General features: G+C 39.2%; 1 protein-coding gene across 14 annotated transcripts in view; it reads right to left on the bottom strand.

Annotated features, from left to right (window-relative positions):
* Positions 1-18,277, bottom strand: part of PARG (poly(ADP-ribose) glycohydrolase) — a 164,358-nt gene that overhangs the window by 99,523 nt on the left and 46,558 nt on the right. The gene's annotated exons all lie outside the window — the stretch shown is intronic.

Here is an 18,277-nt window from a genome sequence, read left to right as displayed (position 1 = left end):
AACCCTTAGGGTCCCTATGAGTCGGAATCGACTCGAGGGCACTGGGTTTCTGGGTTAGGAACCCTTGGGAAGTTAACATCACAATTCCCATATCATAGCTTGGAGTACAACGAAGGCAACATTCATGGTCCATTTTTGTCTTTTATAACTTCCCATCTCTACAAGGCTTTAGAAATTACTTCAGGCCTTTTAAAACTCCAATTTTTCTCTAAACATCAGGGTATTTCTTTAAAGGTACTGAAAATGACAACATTCTTAATTTTGAAATACTACATACACTGTCAGGGTTGAAGTAAATCATTTATCTACTTGAAATTATATTCGGACTAGAAGAGGTCTCAGTTATAGTCCATCTGATCCTGTCATTATTACAGAGAACAAAATATGGAGGCCAAGGAAGTTACCTGATCTTCCTAGGCTGATGGGGTTGATTAGCAACAAAGTCAGAACTAGAAGCCCCAGTGTTCTGGCCTCTACTCGATGGCTCTCCCCACTTCCCTATGTAACCAACATTTGAGATTAATGAAGATGCAGACTCTTCACAAATACCTACAGATTTTCTTTGCTATTCTATCAGGAGATAAGCTGAAGTAAAGGAATCTTTGTTCATTTATCTATGACTGGATGAGGTGTATGTGTAAACAGAAATAGTTATAGAGAAAATGTACCTTCACTCTGGTTTACAGGCCAGTTTCAACACTAGAATTTTCTTTACACCAAAGCTTTAAAACCTCCCTCTTTAGGTTAGGATAATGGGAAAGGTGATATTCACAATGAATAGAAAGATGTTTGCAATTCAGAGTTTGGGGTTCAATTAATCATAAATATATAGGAATTTGAGGAAAACCTTCCATGAGATGGATTGACATGATGGCTGCAAAAACGAGCTGAAATATACAAATGATTGTGAGGCTGGAGCAGAACTGGGCAGTTTTGTTTTGTCATACACAAGGTCCCCATGAGTTCACATCAACTTGACGGTAACTAACAACAGCCCATAGAAAACTAAGCAAGAGGAAAACATTAAAAAAAAAAAAATTTTTTTTTTAAAGCAAAAGAGTTCAAAGTGGTTAAGTAGTTGCCTTTTATAATAACCCTCTTTAATTGTGATAAAAATCAAAACTAAATTAAAAAAACTCATACATTCACAGAAGGTATTCTACTATTTTAGAGGCATGCACTAAAGATACTTGCCTTCCTGGACCTGAAGATATATAAACCATGTTAGTGTATTTGTTTAAAATATTTGAACTTTCTGCTTATGACTTATTTTTACTTTTTAAAACTTTTTACTTTTGAAATAGATTCACAGGAAGTTAAGAAAATAGTACAGAGGTCCAATGTACCCTTCATCTAGTTTCCCCCAAATTTATGTAACTACAGCACAATATCAAAACCAGGAAATTAGTACCAGTACGTGTGTGTACAATTCTATGCCATATTACCTACTGTATGTGTACATTTGGGTAATCACTACTGAAACTAAGATACAGAACTGCACCATTACCACAAAGCTCTCCTTCCTGCTACCCCTGCATTGCCATGCCCACCCTTTCCTCCCCGCCATCCCTAACGCCTGGCAACCACTAATCTCTTCCCCATCTCTATAATTCTGTCATGTTATATACATGGAACCTTACGTATCCTTTTAAGATTGGCTTTTTTCACTCAGTGCAATGCCCCTGAGACTCACTCCGGTTGTTGCAAATATCAATAGTTTGTTTCTCTTCATTGCTGAGTAGCATTCCATGGTATGAATGTACCATAGTTTAACCATTTACCTACTGAGAGGCATTTTAGTTGTTTCCAGTTTTTGGCTATTACAAGTAAAAGTGCTTTTCCCATTCAACCTGCCTACATCCTTACAATAATTTCTTGTAGACTGCATGTAGTAGGTGTGTTTTTATTCGCTTTGTAAATCTCTGCCTTTTCAATGGTATTTTTAGGCCACTTATATTTAATGTAATCTTTGACCTGTTTGGATTTAAGTCTGCCATTTTATTTCTTTCCTCTGTTTTCCTTTTCCTGCCTTCCTGTGGGTTACACAAACATTTCTTAGAATTCTATTTTTATTTAGTGTTTTTGAGAACATCTCCTTGAACAGATATTTTAGTGGCAATTCTAGGCATAACAATATATATAACTTAGCCCCACCTACTGGTGTCAACATTTTACTAGTTCCAGTAGAATATAGAAATCTTACCTTCCTTTAAGTCCTTTTACCTTCCTCCAGTAATTGTCTTAAATATTTCCTCTAAATACACTGAGAACCACAACAGACAATGTTATAATTTTGAAAGCAGTGAAAGGGAAATGTCAAACTCAATTAAGAAAACTTAATAAGTCTTTTTTATTTACCCAGATATCTACTTTTTCTCTGTTGTTCTTTCTTCCCTCCTGATGTTCCAAGATTCCTTCTTTTTTCATTTTGTTTTAAGAACTTCTGTTAGATACTCTATTATGGTAGGCCTGCTGATGGCAAATTCCCTTACTTTTCCTTCATCTGAACATGTCTTAATTTCCCCTTCATTCCTGAACAATATTCTCCCTGGATATAGAATTCTGGTTGACTATTCTTTTCTTTCAGTCCTTGAAATATGTTCTTTCACTTCCGCTAGTGTCGTGCTTTGTGACAAAAAATTTCACTGTCACTTGAATTGTTTCTCTCTTCTAAGGTGCCTTCCCTCTCTTAGCACTTTCAGTATTTTTTCTTTACCCTTAGTTTTAAGAAGTTTCATTGTGGTATGTCTTGGAGTGGATTTCTTTGGATTTTGGGGTTATCTCAGGTTCTTTAATTTGTACGTTTGTGTCTTGCCAAATTTGGAAGTTTCCACCATTATTTCTTCTAATACTTCTCGGCCCCACTCTCTTTCTGGAAAATCCAATGATAGAAATGTTAGATCTTTTGTTACACTCCTACAGGTTCTTAAATTGTCTTCATATTTTTCTTGTTTATTTTCTCCCTGTTTTTCACATTAATATCTATTTTTCTTTTTCAAGCTCACTGATTCTTTCCTCTATCCTCTTCATTCTCTACTGATCCCATCCACTGAGTTTTTAAATTTTTAGTCATTATACTTTTCAGCTGTAAAATTTCCATTTGGTTCTTCTTGATAACTTCTTGTTGGGACTTGATGTTTTTTTCAATTCTTTCAAGCATGTTTGTACTTGCTCATTGAAGCTTTTTCATAATGGCTTCTTTAAAAATCTCTGTCAGGTAATTTTAACATTTTTGTTAAGTCAGCGTTGGTGTCTGTTTACTGTCCTTTCTCATTTAAGTTGAAATTTTCCTGGTTTGTGGTATGACGACTAATTTTTTATTGAAATCTCGATATTTTGAGTATTATGAGACTGGATCATATTTCAATTTTTGTTTACACCAGTGATGGACAGAGAGGGCACCACATTATCGCCAGCTGGGGTTGGACATTCTGGTTCCCCACTTGGCCTTTGTTGACCCCAGGGGCAGGGAGTGGGAGAGGCACCTTCTTACTGCTGGGTAGAGGTGAGAGTTCAGGCTCCCCACTAGGTCACTGCTGACACTACTTTGGTACCCTGTGTTTCCTGTGAACCCATAGTCCGTAGCTACTCTGCCTTCTTTCTCCACATATCAGAGTCTTTTTATGTTTGTTTTACATATATATTGTGCAGGACTTTTGATTCTACTTATGGAGGGGGGTAGGGAGAATTGCCTATCTGAACATATTTAAACATATTTATCTGAACATACTGTTGGGTATCTATCCTTGTCTTTTAAAACGGACATATGAGTAGCTGGTGCCATGCTTTGCTGACTGTCCCAAGCTTTACAATATCACTTATTTATCTAGTGAAACATTACTGCATTGACCTTTCTCACAACTGTCAACACTTCAGACCTGTCTTTAAGGCTTTTTTGGAAGTGCAAAGGAGAAAAAAAGACACGGCATTCAAGAACAGAACCAATTCAACTACAGTTTAGGAGAGAATTAATAATTTAACAAAACACGACCTTATGCCTTCTAACATATTATTAGTATCTTTGTGAAAATCTTACCTTTTACCAAGTTACTTATTAATCTGTAAAATGTATTAAAGAAGTAAAAAGTTTCTTAAAATTATAAATACTCACTTAACTTTATGAGAACCATAAGCCCTTGGTCAAAAATGGTATAATAATTAAGAAAAGTAATCATTCATTATTTATTATAATAATTATTATAAGAAAAATAAGTATTTAGATGATGGTAAAAAGCAAAGCTTCATTAAATTCTCCCAAAAAGGCAGAACAAGATGATGAAGTGAGTAGATGGTCCCATTTACTCCCCCAGCAACTAACCCACTGAACGACAAATAAAAAGACACACAGAATGAGATCTCATAACTCCAGGCAGTAGCTGGGGTGTTGGGAGAACTGAGGTGAGTCCAGAAGCAGGGGAGAAAAGGAACAGGGATGGCACAAAACCTGGGAGAACCTATGTGCTAACACTGGAAGTACTCACTCATTGCAGCCATTTTGGGATGGGCTGGAAAACACACCATACAGAGAACACAGAAAGGCGCTAATCTGAGGAAGCTGTAGCCTGACTTTGTTAAGGCAGTGCAAACTGGTAGTGTGAGCTTGCAGGCTGTACAACTGGGAGGGGGAGAAGGGAGACTGTGGTGCTAAGAAAGAGTTTTGTTGAATCTCACTGAGGCCTGAGACGGATGGGCACTAGGACCAGAAGGACCTGCAAGGGCAACAGGGCAAGGGGAATACTTCAGACGGACAGATGTCACAGAGGGAAACGTCAGACTCCCTGCCCACAGAGGGACACTGTGGGAAAGCCTACACAGGGATGCCCATGAGGGAAAGATACAGAGAGTCCCTAGCCTTTGCCATAGGGAGACTGAGCCCCACTACTTAAGTCAGTGTCTGCAACCAAATAACTCTGCCCTCCTGCACACACGTATTGAATTCAAGAGCTCACGCACCCAGTATTCCTGAATCAGCACTGAAAAAAGCCTAAGGCTAAGAGTACTCGCTAATGGATCTCAGGAGATGATACCAAGCCCACTGCCACTGGGTCGATTCTGAATCATGGCGACCCTGTGGGGCATAGTGCAGTTGCTCAGTGGGATTCCCAGGATTATTTAAGTCTTTGCAGAGGTGGGCTGCCGCATCTTTCTCCCACAGAACGGCTGGTGGGTGCAGGCTATGGCCTTATGATTGGCAGCTGGGGGCCTGGCTGCTGTGCCATCAGGGAGCCCTACCAGAAAATTTTTGAACGAAAGCCAGCATACAAAATTTAAAGAAAAAAAGATAAGAAAATGACCCAAGTTCAACAAAAAACAATATCATACAAAATCACAATAAAAGAAGGACCGATCAAAAACAAAACATGATGAAGAGGAAATTTCTTCTGTGCAGGCCAGACTAACTCAAATCATCGATGATTTTCAGACTATGTGCTAAATATGATTAAAGAAACCAAAAACACACAGGAAACAAACTAGCGGGGATCAGGAAACAAATGGAGGCACAGATTGAGAGACTCAACAAGGAAATAGAAAGCATCAAAAAACAAAACAAAACAAAAAACCCAACAAACAAACAGAACTACGAGTCCTCAAGAATAAAGCCAACTGAAATAGATAAGGGAAACACTAAACAGTAGAGTCAAAGAGAAAATAGAATAAATGAACTAGAAGACAAAAAAACTGACCTTATCAGGTCTCAAGAGAAAAGAAGAAAGAAAAACAAAGAAACACAAAAGGAAATATGGAATTCAATTAAGAAATCTAATGTTACAATTACCAGAATCTGGAGGCAGGGCCAAGAGGACACTTTCTATGGTCCCTCTTACAACAAAGACTCAAAAAAAAAACAAGTGAATCAATTATACATGACAATCTGGGAGCCCTGAACATCAAACACAAAGTTGAGGAATCTGAATGAGTGGCGGGGGGCGGGAGAGATGGTTCAGAAGCAGTGAGGAGTTGTCAGACCTGACCCGGTGGAACTGGCACCTTACAGATCGGATTGGTTGGTGCGAGCAGTGAGGCAAGCAGTGGCACTGAAGATGCGTTTTCCATATCGGGAGAGACTGAGCAGTAGAGAATCTACTCAAGCCTCCAGAGCCACTGAAAAGCGGAGCTCAATCAGCAAAAAATAAGGACATGTGTCCAACCTACTGTTTGGATCAAAAAACACCCCTTGAACACCAAGGACACAAGGTAATTAAGAGCCCAAGAGACAGAAAGGGCCACATAAACCAGAGGCTACATCAGCCCGAGACCAGAAGAACTAGATGGTGCCCGGCTACAACCGATGACTGCCCTCACAGAGAACCCCTGAGAGAGCAGGAGAGCAGTGGGATACAGACCCCAAATTCTCATAAAAAGACCAGACTTAATGGTCTGACTGAGACTAGAAGGATCCCAGAGGTCATGATCCCCAGACCTTCTGTTAGCCCAAGACAGGAACCATTCCCAAAGCCAACTCTTCACACAGGGGATAGACTGGACTCTGGGAGAGAAAATGATACTGGTGAAGAGTGAGCTTCTTGGATCAAGTAGACACATGAGACTATGTGGGCAGCTAGTGTCTGGAGGGGAGATGGGAGGACAGAGGGGGTCAGAAGCTGGCCAAATGGACATGAAAATAGAGAGTGGAGGGAAGGAGTGTGCTATCTCATTGGGGGAGAGTAACTAGGAGTATATAGCAAGGTGTATACAAATTTTTGTATGAGAGATTAAATTGATTTGTAAACTTTCACTTAAAGCACAATAAAAATTGAAAAAAAAAAGCACCCCTTTGGGAAAAATCTCTCTCCCATTTACCTGCCCCCTCCCTGCTCTGCACTGGGTCCCAGGCCGGAAACACAGATTGCTGTGTCCCCTGGCCTAGAAGTAAGATCCATTATGTGCTCTGAGCCATTCTCCCAGCCTTGGAGACAGAACAAAGTAACAAACAGGAAAAAATAATCTGCCAGCTCCCCTAAGCTGCCTAGGCACAGACGTAAGGGGTAAACGGACTTTGAATGCCTTTCACCCCTGCGTAGACTGTGGGCCCATTTCAACAATGTAGGCCCTCATTAGCACAGTACAACAGGGATACGCCTGAAGCCTAACTTCAATTGTATCAGCTATATTGAGTGGCAGGTTCGTAACATTTGACACCGCTCTGCCTATTATGCAGGGTCCTCACCTACCCACATCAGGGGCCTGAGGACTGGTAGCTCCACTCATGCCACCTAGCCACCCATGACAGGGACCCAAAAGTAAGTGGTGCCTCCTAGTCCTTACAGCCAACAACATTGGGTGCCCATAGTCCACATGTAAAACCCACCGACCTGGGACATACTTTCCTCATAGACACTCGGGGGGGCTGTAAGACCCCTGCCTTGCTCAGTGTGTGACCCCTAATGCGATCAGATACCTGTGCCCATACCAATCATCCCTGCCTGTCTAGGACTGTACGTGAGAGGCTGCACCACAAACTTGGTGACCAACTACCTGGACACCTGAGCTGAAGCCATACAAGAAAAGGAAACAGACACCTGGGCTCACATACCTATTAACAAATCTAACTACCTGGTGACAGGTGCCAATAATCAAACTAGCTCACAAAAGCAGCTTATTTGGGCATATCAAAACAAAACAAGTAAGTAAACATACAATAAATATAATAACTTATTGATAGCTCAGAGACAACAGTACCTAATCACATAAAGAGGCAGACCATGATGGCTTCAGCAAACTCCCAAGACAAAGAATCAAGAAATCTTCTGGATGAAGAGAACTTCCTGGAATTATCAAAGGTAGAATACAAAAAATTAATACACAGAGCTCTTCAAGAGATCAGGAAGGAGGTAAGGCAAAACCCAGAACAAGCCAAGGAACACACAGACAAAGCAACAGAGGAACATAAGAAGATTAGAGCAGAGCATAATGACAAATTTAACAGGCTGCAAGAACCCAGAGAGAGACAGCAAACAGAAATCCAGAAGATTAGCAATAAAATTTCAGAATTAGACAACTCAATAGAAAGAGGGACAGAATTGAGAAGAAATGGAAGTCAGTGTGATACTGAAGATAAAGCACTTGACACCAACTTATTTGAGGAAAAATCAGATAAAAGAATTTTTAAAAATGAAGAAACCCTAACAATTATGTGGGACTCTATCAAGAGGAATAACCTACGAGTGATTGAAGTACCAGAACAGAGGAGATAACAGAAAATACAGACAGAATTGTGGAAGATTTGTTGGCAGAAAACTTCCCTGATATCATGAAAGATGAGAAGATATCTATCCAAGAAGCTCATTAAACCCCACACAGGGTAGATCCCAAAAGAAAGTCACCAAGACATAATCAAACTTGCCAAAACCAAAGACAGAGAATTTTAAGAGCAGCTAGAGATTAACAAAAAGTCACCTACGAAGACAAAGACAGTAAATAGAATTATTGGAATCCCAGAGTACCACGACAGTAAAAGTAAAGAAACAATTTTCCAAGAGATAATCAGAGAGAATTTTCCAGACCTGAACAGAGGACCAAACCTGCAAATATAAGAAGCTACACGAACCCCACCCAGAAGAGACAGAAAAAGATCAATTCTGCACCATATTCTAATAAGATTCTTGAAAACCAAAGAAAAGGAGAGAATTCTGAAAACAGCAAAAGAAAAAACACAATATAACATACCAAGCCCTTTCATAAGAAAGAATGCAGCTTTCTCCAAAGAAACTTAAGAGGCCAGAAGATAGTGGAAAAACACATGTGAAATACTGAACGAAAACAAGTGCCAACCAAGAATTTCTTCACCCAGCAAAGCTGTTAGTGAAAAACAAGGGGGAAATCAACAAATGGACAATCATAAGGGCCAAGTATATGACAGTCTCAGGGAATAAACTCAGTAACTAAATCCCATAAACAATATAACATCAAGTTTGTAGGAAGTAAACATCAACGTAAATTTACTGAATACAGGTTATATATTGATGTTAATGGAGACACAAACAAAAATGGGGGAGGGAGAAGCATATCAGGAATAGATTTATTACGTTAAAGTTGCATGGTAATTGCTGTTCATGTTAGACATTGTTGCAATTGTAAGCTCTGTATTGTAATATCAAGAGAAATCATTCAGAAGAAAAGAAGAAAGCAAAAGGGCTCATTATAAGAAAGCAGCCAAACACAAAGAGAAAAATCAGAATAAAAAAACAATAAAGACGTAAAACACTCAAAAAACAAACAGCAAAATGAGTTAGGTAGACACTTTGTTTTCAGTAATAACCTTAAATGCAAATAGTCCAAATGCCTCATGCAGAAGGCAGAGAATGGCAGAATGGATTAAAAAAACCATGATCCATCTTCTTGCCATCTATAACAACCACACCTTAGACGTAAGAACACAAAACCCAAAAGAAACCCACTGCTTTCGAGTGGATTCCAACTCATAGCGACCCTATAGGACAGAGTAGAACTGCCCCATAGAGTTTCCAAGGAGCGCCTGGTGGATTTGAACTGCTGACCTTTTGGTTAGTAGCAGTAGCACTTAACCACTACGCCACCAGGGTTTCCGTAAGAACACAGGCTGAAAATAAAAAGATGGATAAAAATATTCCATGTAACCAGTAAACAAAAAAGTGCAGGTGTGGCCACACTGATATCAGATTAAACCTAAAAAAAACCAAACCTGTTGCTGCAGAGTAGATTCCAACGCAAAGCGACCCTACAAGATAGAGTAGGATTGCCCCATAGGGTTTCCAAGACAAGGCTGGTGGATTTGAACTGCTGACCTTTTGGTTAGCAGCTGAGCTCTCAACCACTAAAATAGACTTTAAATCAAAAACTACTACAAGAGATAAAGAAAGACATTAAATAATAATAAAACGGTCAATCCAGCAAGAAGACATAATAATTATAAATATATATGCACTTAATAGCAATGTACCAAAATACATGAAACAAATACTGGCTAATATGAAAGGAGAAATATAGACAAATCCACAATAATAATAGGGGACTTTAACACGCCACTTTCAATTATACACAGAAAATCTAAAACGAAGATCACTAAGAACACTGAGAACATATATAAAACCATAAACCAAGCGGACCTAACAGACAAATAAAACATTCCACCCAGCATCACAAAAATAGACATTATTCTACAGTACACAGGGATTATTTTCCTGAATAGACCATATGTTATGACACAAAACAAGTCTTGACAAATTGAAAAAGAGTGAATCATACACAGTAGCTTTTCTAACCAAAAGCACGTGAAGCTGGGAATCAACAATAGGAAAAATAAGGGGAAAAAATACATGGAAATGAAATAATACACTACTAAAAAATGATTATTGGGTCATAGAAGAAATCAAAAGTGAAATTAAAAAATTCCTAGAATCAAAGGAAAATGAAAACACAACATGTCAAAGCCTTTGGAACATAGAAAAAGCAGTACTCAGACAGAAATTTATAGCAATAAATGCCTATCTTAAAAAGAAGATCCCAAATCATCAACTTCAACAAACATAAAAGGAAGAACAAAAGAAGTCAAAAGCAACCAAAAAAAAAAATAAAAGGAAATAATAAAGGTCAGGGCAGAAATCAATGAAATGGAAAAACCATAGATCTTAAGAACCAGCAAAACCAATAGCTGGCTCTTTGAAAGGATCAATAAAATAAACACACCACTGGCTAGATTGACAAGAGAATAAAACCAAAAGAGGCAAATTTAAGAAATTAAATTGGAGGCATTCCAACCTATCCATCATAGATAAAGAAAACTGTAACTGATAACTATGAAAAATTGTACTCCAACAAATTTGAAAATCTAAATGAAATGAATACACTCCTAGAAACATATTACCTATGCAAACTAACACACACAGAGGTAGAAAATTTAAATAGGACTTGAAGCACTTACTAACGAAGATCGAAGATCACAGCCTTCGGCATGGATTGCACCTCAACATAAAGAAAACAAAAATCCTCACAACTGGACCAATGAGCAACATCATGATAAACAGATAAAAGATTGAAGTTGTCAAGGATTTCATTTGACTTGGATCCACAATCAACAGCCATGGAAGCAGCAGTCAAGAAATCAAAAGATGCATCGCATCGGGCAAATCTGCTGCAAAGGACCTCTTCAAAGTGTTGAAGAGCAAAGACGTCACCCTGAAGACTAAGGTGTGCCTGACCCAAGCCATGGTATTTTCAATCACATCATATGCATGTGAAACCTGGACAATGAATAAGGAAGAGCTAAGAAGAACTGATGCCTTTGAATTGTGGTGTTGGCGAAGAATACTGAATATGCCGTGGACTGCCAAAAGAATGAACAAATCTGTCTTAGAAGTACAGCCAGAATGCTCCTTAGAGGCAAGGACGGCGAGACTGCGCCTTACATACTTTGTACGTGTTGTCAGGAGGGATCAGGCCCTGGAGAAGGACATCATGCTTGGCAGCGTATAGGGTCAGCAGAAAAGAGGAAGACCCTCAACGAGGTAGACTGACACAGTGGCTGCAACAATGTGCTCAAGCATAGCAACGACTGTACGGATGGCGCAGGACCGGGCAATGTTTCACTCTGTTGCGCATAGGGCCGCTATGAGTCAGAGCCTACTTGATGGCACCTAACAACAACAACAGGCCCATTACAAAAGAAGAGATGGAAAACATCATCAAAAAAACTGCCAAAAAAAACTCCCAGGACCAGGTGGCTACACTGGAGAATTCTACCAAACATTCAGAAATTGAGTACACAGCAATCCTACTACTCAATCCCTTCAAAAACACAGAAAGAGCGAACACTAATGAACTCTTTCCATGAAGCCAGCATAACCCTGATACCTAAACCAGGCAAAGACATAAAAAGAAAATTGAAGACCAATATTCCTTCTGAACATACATGGCGGAAAAAAAAAAAAAATCACACACCGTGATCAAATGTGATTCATGTCAGGATTACAAGGGTGCTTCAACATTAGAAAATCACTCAATATAATCTATCACATACATAAAACAATGGAAAATAATCACGCAATCCTATCAATTGATGCAGAAAAGACATGCGATAAAATCCACAACCCTTTCCTGATAAAAACTCTTGGCAAAATAGAAACGGACGGGAAATTTCTCAACAAAATTAAGGGCACGTATGCAAAACCAAAAACCAACATTGTATTCAATGGAGAAAGGCTAAGAGCCTTCCCTTTGAGAATGGAAACCAGACAAGGATGCCCAGTATAATCTCCCTTATTCAACATTGCACTAGAAATCCTAGCCAGGGCAATAAGACAAGAAAAAGTGTCCAAATCAGAAAGGAAGAAGTAAACCTATAGTTGCAGATGGCATAATCCTATACGTATCCGTTGCCATCAAGTCGATGCCAACTCAGAGCAATCCTACATACAACAGAATGAAACACTGCCGAGTCCTGTGCCATCCTCACAATAGTTGTTATGCTTGAGCCCACTGATGCAGCCACTGTATCAATCCATTTCGAGGGTTTTCCTCTTTTTCACTGACACTCTACTTTATCAAGCATGATGTCCTTCTCCAGGGGCTGGTCCCTCCTGATAACATGTCCAAAGTATGTGAGACAAAGTCTTATCATCCTTGCTTCTAATGAGCATTCTGGCTGTGTTTCTTACAAGACAGATTTGTTTGCTCTTCTGGCAGTCCACGGTATAATCAATGTTGTTCGCCAACGTCATCATTCAAAGGCATCAATTCTTCTTTGGTTTTCCTTATTCATCTTCCAGCTTTCACATACATATGAGGTGACTGAAAACATCACGGCTTGGGTCAAGCACACCATGTTTGCTTTTTAACACCTGAAAAAGATCTTTTGCAGCAGATATGCCCCATGCAATGTGCCGTTTCCTTTCCTGACTGCCCTTCCATGGGTGTTGACTGTGGATCCAAGTAAAATGAAATCCCTGACAACCTCAATATTTTCTCTCTTTACTGTGATGCTGCTTATTGGTCCAGTTGTGAGGATTTTTATTTTCTTTATGTTGAGATGTGATCCATACTGAAGGCTGTGGTCTTTGATCTTCATCAGTGTTTCAAGTCCTCTCCACTTTCAGCAAGCAAGGTTGTGCCATCTGATAACGCAGGTTGTTAATGAGTCTTCCTCCAATACTGATGCCACATTCTTATTCACATTGTCCAGCTTCTCAAATTATTTGCTCAGCATACAGATTGAATAAGCATGGTTAAAGGATACAACCCTGACCCACACCTTTCTTGACTTTAAACCACACAGTATCCCCTTGTTCTGTTCAAACAACTGCCTCTTGGTCTAAGTACAGGTTCCTCATGAGGACAATTAAGTGTTCTGGAATTTCCACTGTTTGCAACATTATTCATAATTTGTTATGATCCACACAGTTGAATGCTTTTGCATTGTCAATAAAACACAGGTAAACATTTTCTGGTATTCTCTGCTTTCAGCCATAATTCACCTGATATCAGCAATGATATCCCTTGTTCTACATCCTCTTCTGAACCCAGCTTGAATTTCTGGCAGTTCCCTGTTGACGTACTGCTGCAACTGTTTTTGAATGATCTTTAGCAAAATTTTACTTGTGTGTGATATTAATGATATTGCTCAATAATTTCTGCATTCTGTTGGATCACCTTTCTTTGGAATGGGTACAAATATGGATCTCTTTCAGTTGGGTGGCCAAGTAGCTGTCTTCCAAATTTCTTGGCAAAGATGAGTGAGCACTTCCAGTGCTGCATCTGTTTGCTGACACATCTCAGCTGGTATTCCGTCAGTTCCTGGAACTTTGGTTTTTGCCAATCCCTTCAGAGCAGCTTGGAACTTTTCCTTCAGTACCCTCGGTTCTTGATCATATGCTACCTCTGGAAATGGTTGAATGTCGAGCAATTATTTTTGGTAAAGTGATTCTGTATATTCCTTCCATCTTCTTTGGATGCTTCCTGCATTGTTTTAAGTCAAGCATATAAGGACAAATGTTGCATGATTCCTCTTTTATAAGAATAGATAAATACATAAAGAGACTAAGAGTCACTGGTGGTTACGGAGCAGAGGGGAAAATACACTTTAGATCATAGACTTTTTTTTTTTTGGTGATGGGAAAAGTGGCAACGAACGTAGATGTAGTGAGCACAGAACAATCAAAGTAAAAACGGGTGTTTGAGCGCATACGGGTGGCTATAGGCCTATTGGTATATGGGTAGGTACAAGTATGTACATAGGCAAGAACAGAAAGAAGTATCTATAATTAAAAAAACATATAAATACAAATATCTAGGTGCAGGCACATATATTCTTTGAAGACACAAATATAGATACTACATAAACATAACTAAACGCCTTCCAAGACTGGTTTTCTGGGTTTGAAAGCTTAGGACCACAGTCTTATGGGAAAACTCAGTCACTCACCTAACGTAGTTCACAAAAATCATGATCTCTATCCTAGTTAAGTGAGTAGAGTCTGGGGTCTTAAAAGCTTGCAAGTGGCCATCTAAGACACAACTACGGGTCTCTAGTCACCAGGAGCAAACAGTAGGAAGGTAACCAAAAGCTCAGAGAAGAAACAAGTCTATATGAGCCACAACCTCATCTACCCTGAGGCCAGAAGAACTAGAAGGTGTCCAGCTACCACCACTGGCCTTTCTGAGCAGAGTCACAATAGATGGTCCCAGACAGACTGGGAGAAAAATGTGGAGTATAGCTCAAATTCTAAAAAAAAAAAAAGAACAAAACAGACAAACTGGAACAGTAGAGAATAAATGCTATCTCCCTGAGACACTCTTTAAACCTAGAACCAAGCCTATTCCCTCTACTGGAACAGCAGAGTGGCACACACACAAAAAGGATATTACCTATAAGATCAGTGCTCTACTTAAAAACCATCAGTGTAAGACCAAAAGGTTAACAATCACTTAAAAGCAAAGATGAGAAGATAAGCGACAGGGAAATTAGAGTACTGGAAAGGGAACAAACAACACAAACAGAATGTTGACACACTGTGATAAATGTTACTAATGGCAGAAATTGTCAAATGGCAACTATCTCAGCTATCCAGTGCTGCTACAACAGAAATACTACAAGTGGATGGCTTTAACAAAGAGAAATTTATTCTCTCACAGTCTAGGAGGCTAGAAGTCTGAATTCAGGGTGCCGGCTCCAGGGGAAAGCTTTCTTCCTCTTTCGGCTCTACAGGAAGGTCCTTGTCATAAATCTTCCCTTGGTGTAGGTGCTCCTCAGCGCAGGGACCCCAGGTCCAAAGGATGCACTCTGCTCCCAGCACTGCTTTCTTGGTGGTAGGAGGTTCCTCTGTCTCTCTACTAGCTTCCCTCTTTTGTATCTCAAAAGAGATTGGCTTTAGCCAAAACTTAATCTTGTAGATTGAATCCTGCATCTTTAACATAACTGCCAATAATCCCACCTCATTAACATCATAGAGGTAGGATCTATAACACATAGGAAAATCACGTCAGATGACAAAATGGTAGACAATCATTTAATACTGGGAATCACGGCTTAGCCATGCTGACACGTATTTTGGGCGACACAATTCAATCCGTAACAGTAGCCTACCTTCTTGAATAAACTATCACCAAAAATTCAATTAAAAGAAAAAAATACTCCCACAAGTAAAGCCCTGCCCTCTACTGGATGGTCTACAGGGTTCTGACAGGGTTCTGTTCCAACGACTCCATCATAAGTCAGTTCTGACATAAGTGGAATACTTTTTTTTTTGAATTTTTATTATGATTGCCTTTCATTACCAGTATCTTTACAAATCCGATCTTTACTGTGTTTGGAGTTTGAACACATTACATATAAACGTACAGATTTATTTTAATACATACATACATACAAAAATAAGCAAATCATAAAAATTTACTCTGACAATGAAGAAGAGTTGGCCGATGGTGCTATTTTGTCAAGTGTAGTAGTAATTCCACTTGTTGACGTTTATGGATCATCTGGATTATTCCTGGGAACACAGATGGTGTTTGTAGCCAGAAAATCAGTGAGAGTTGTCTGTATGGTCCTTTTCTTTTTTCATGTATTTTGTAGCAACATCTCACTGCTTCCCAAATCTGCCTAATCAACTTTAGCAAAGTGAACAGCATTTGGGTCCATGTTTTTAAGCAACTGAAGCCTCTGATTCAGTTTAGAAAAAAACTTCAGCTAATCCTTTCACTAGGAGCCCTGGTGGCACAGCAGTTAAAGCACTCTAGTGCTAAAAGGTCAGCGGTTCGAACCTATCAGCAGCTGCACGGGAGAAAGATGTGACAGTCTGGTTCTGTAAAGATTACAGCCTTGGAAACGCTATGGGGCATTCTACTCTGTCCAACAGGGTTGCTACGAGTCTGAATAGACTTGATGGCAGGGGGTTTGAGTTTGAGTTTGAATCCTTTCACTGTAAAAATTTTTGACAACTTCTCTCCTTCCTCTTCCTCATTGTTTCCTTCTTCTTCAGCATGTCTTTCATCTTCAAAATACAAGTCCTGATCTTTCAATTCCCCGTCTTCAAGATACATGAATTGTCCCACACTGGTGATATCAAGTTCTAAATTCAGCATTCTTGCCATATGGATGATTTTTCTACTGATCTCTCCATTATATTATCCTGATTAAATGCTTGGAGCATGTTCACAAAACTCAGCAATTTTTTTCCAAATCCCCGGCATGCATTTTCCTATAACTTCCTCCCAGGAAGATGCAATGATCCAGGTACAGTGAAGAATATTACAATGAGGTCAAGTCAATGTCGTAATAATGAAGTTAGAGTCATAACAGCTGTCAAGCGTGCACGCAGTTCAACTGTCGTATGTTGCTAGAGTTGAACACTGCCCCACTTTCTGTTACGACTCCCTACCCTGTTACAGACACAGACTTCATTGTAGGCCAGGCCATACACCCTGCTACACAGCAGTGTTTCGAACGGTAAATCATAACATTAAACATCTGCAAGTGACCACCTGAGAATGATAATATCACCATATTATGTGCGGCAACACTGTATGTAGTACATATTACCAATGATGAGATGTACCAAGAAAAAAAAACCAAAACAACTGTCATAAGGGTGGTTTGTTGTAAGTCGAATATGTGATAAGTCGGGGACTACCTGTGTATGTATTCCAGTCCCACAAATTGATTATGTATGTTTCATTCAAAATCGATACAATGAGTTTCAAAATTGTCATACTATTTTGCCCATCTCCTCTTTTTAGATTATAGGTCTATTCATTCATTCAGCTGACCACTCAATAAATGTTTCAGTATCTATATTTCAAGATCTATCCTGAAGTACAACACTGTCAGTAATAGCATAATATACATACACCTACAAGGGAGCCTAGTTAATATGACATTATTTAAATTCACCCACCAACCACTAAGGCCAAAGATGAAGAAATTGAAGACTTTTATGAGCTTCTGCAGTCTGAAATTGATCGAACATGCAATCAGGATGCATTGATAATTACTGGTGACTGGAATGCAAAAGTTGGAAACAAAGAAGAAAGATCAGTAGTTGGAAAAGATGGCCTTGGTAACAGAAAAAATGCTGGAGATCGAATGACAGAATTTTGCAAGAACAACTTCTTCATTGCAAATACTTTTTTCACCAACATAAACAGTGACTATACACATGGACCTCGCCAAATGGAACACAGAGAAAACAAATCGACTACATCTGTGGAAAGAGACGATGGAAAAGCTCAATAGCATCAGTCAGAACAAGGGCAGGAGCCGACTTTGGAACAGACCATCAATTGCTCATATGCAAGTTCCAGGTGAAACTGAAGAAAATCAGAGCAAGTCCATGAAAGTCAAAATATGACCATGAGTATATCCCACCTGAATTTAGAGATCATCTCAAGAAAAGATTTGAAGCATTGAACACTAACGACCAGACGAGTTGTAGAAGGACATCATACACGAAGCAAGAGGTCATTGAAAAGACAGGAAAGAAAGAAAAGACCAAGATGGATATTAGAGGAGACTCTCAAACTTACTACCAAACGTCGAGCAGCTAAAGCGAAATGAAGAAATGATAAAGTAAAAGAACTGAACAAGATTTCAAAGTTGAGAAGACAAAATAAAGTATTATAATGAAAAGTGCAAAGAGCTGAAGACAGAAAACCAAATGGGAAGAACATGCATGGCGTTTCTCAAGCTGAAAGAACTGAAGGGAAAATTGAAGCCTCAAGTTTTAACAGTGAAAGATTCTATGGGGAAAATATTAAATGACGCAGGAAGCATCAAAAGAAGATGGAAGGAATACACAGAGTCATTATACCA

Source organism: Loxodonta africana, chromosome 16, assembly GCF_030014295.1.
Source record: "Loxodonta africana isolate mLoxAfr1 chromosome 16, mLoxAfr1.hap2, whole genome shotgun sequence".
NCBI lineage: Eukaryota > Metazoa > Chordata > Mammalia > Proboscidea > Elephantidae > Loxodonta > Loxodonta africana.
Note: the sequence above shows the minus strand (reverse complement) of the source record. Positions and strands in the feature narration are given on the sequence as shown.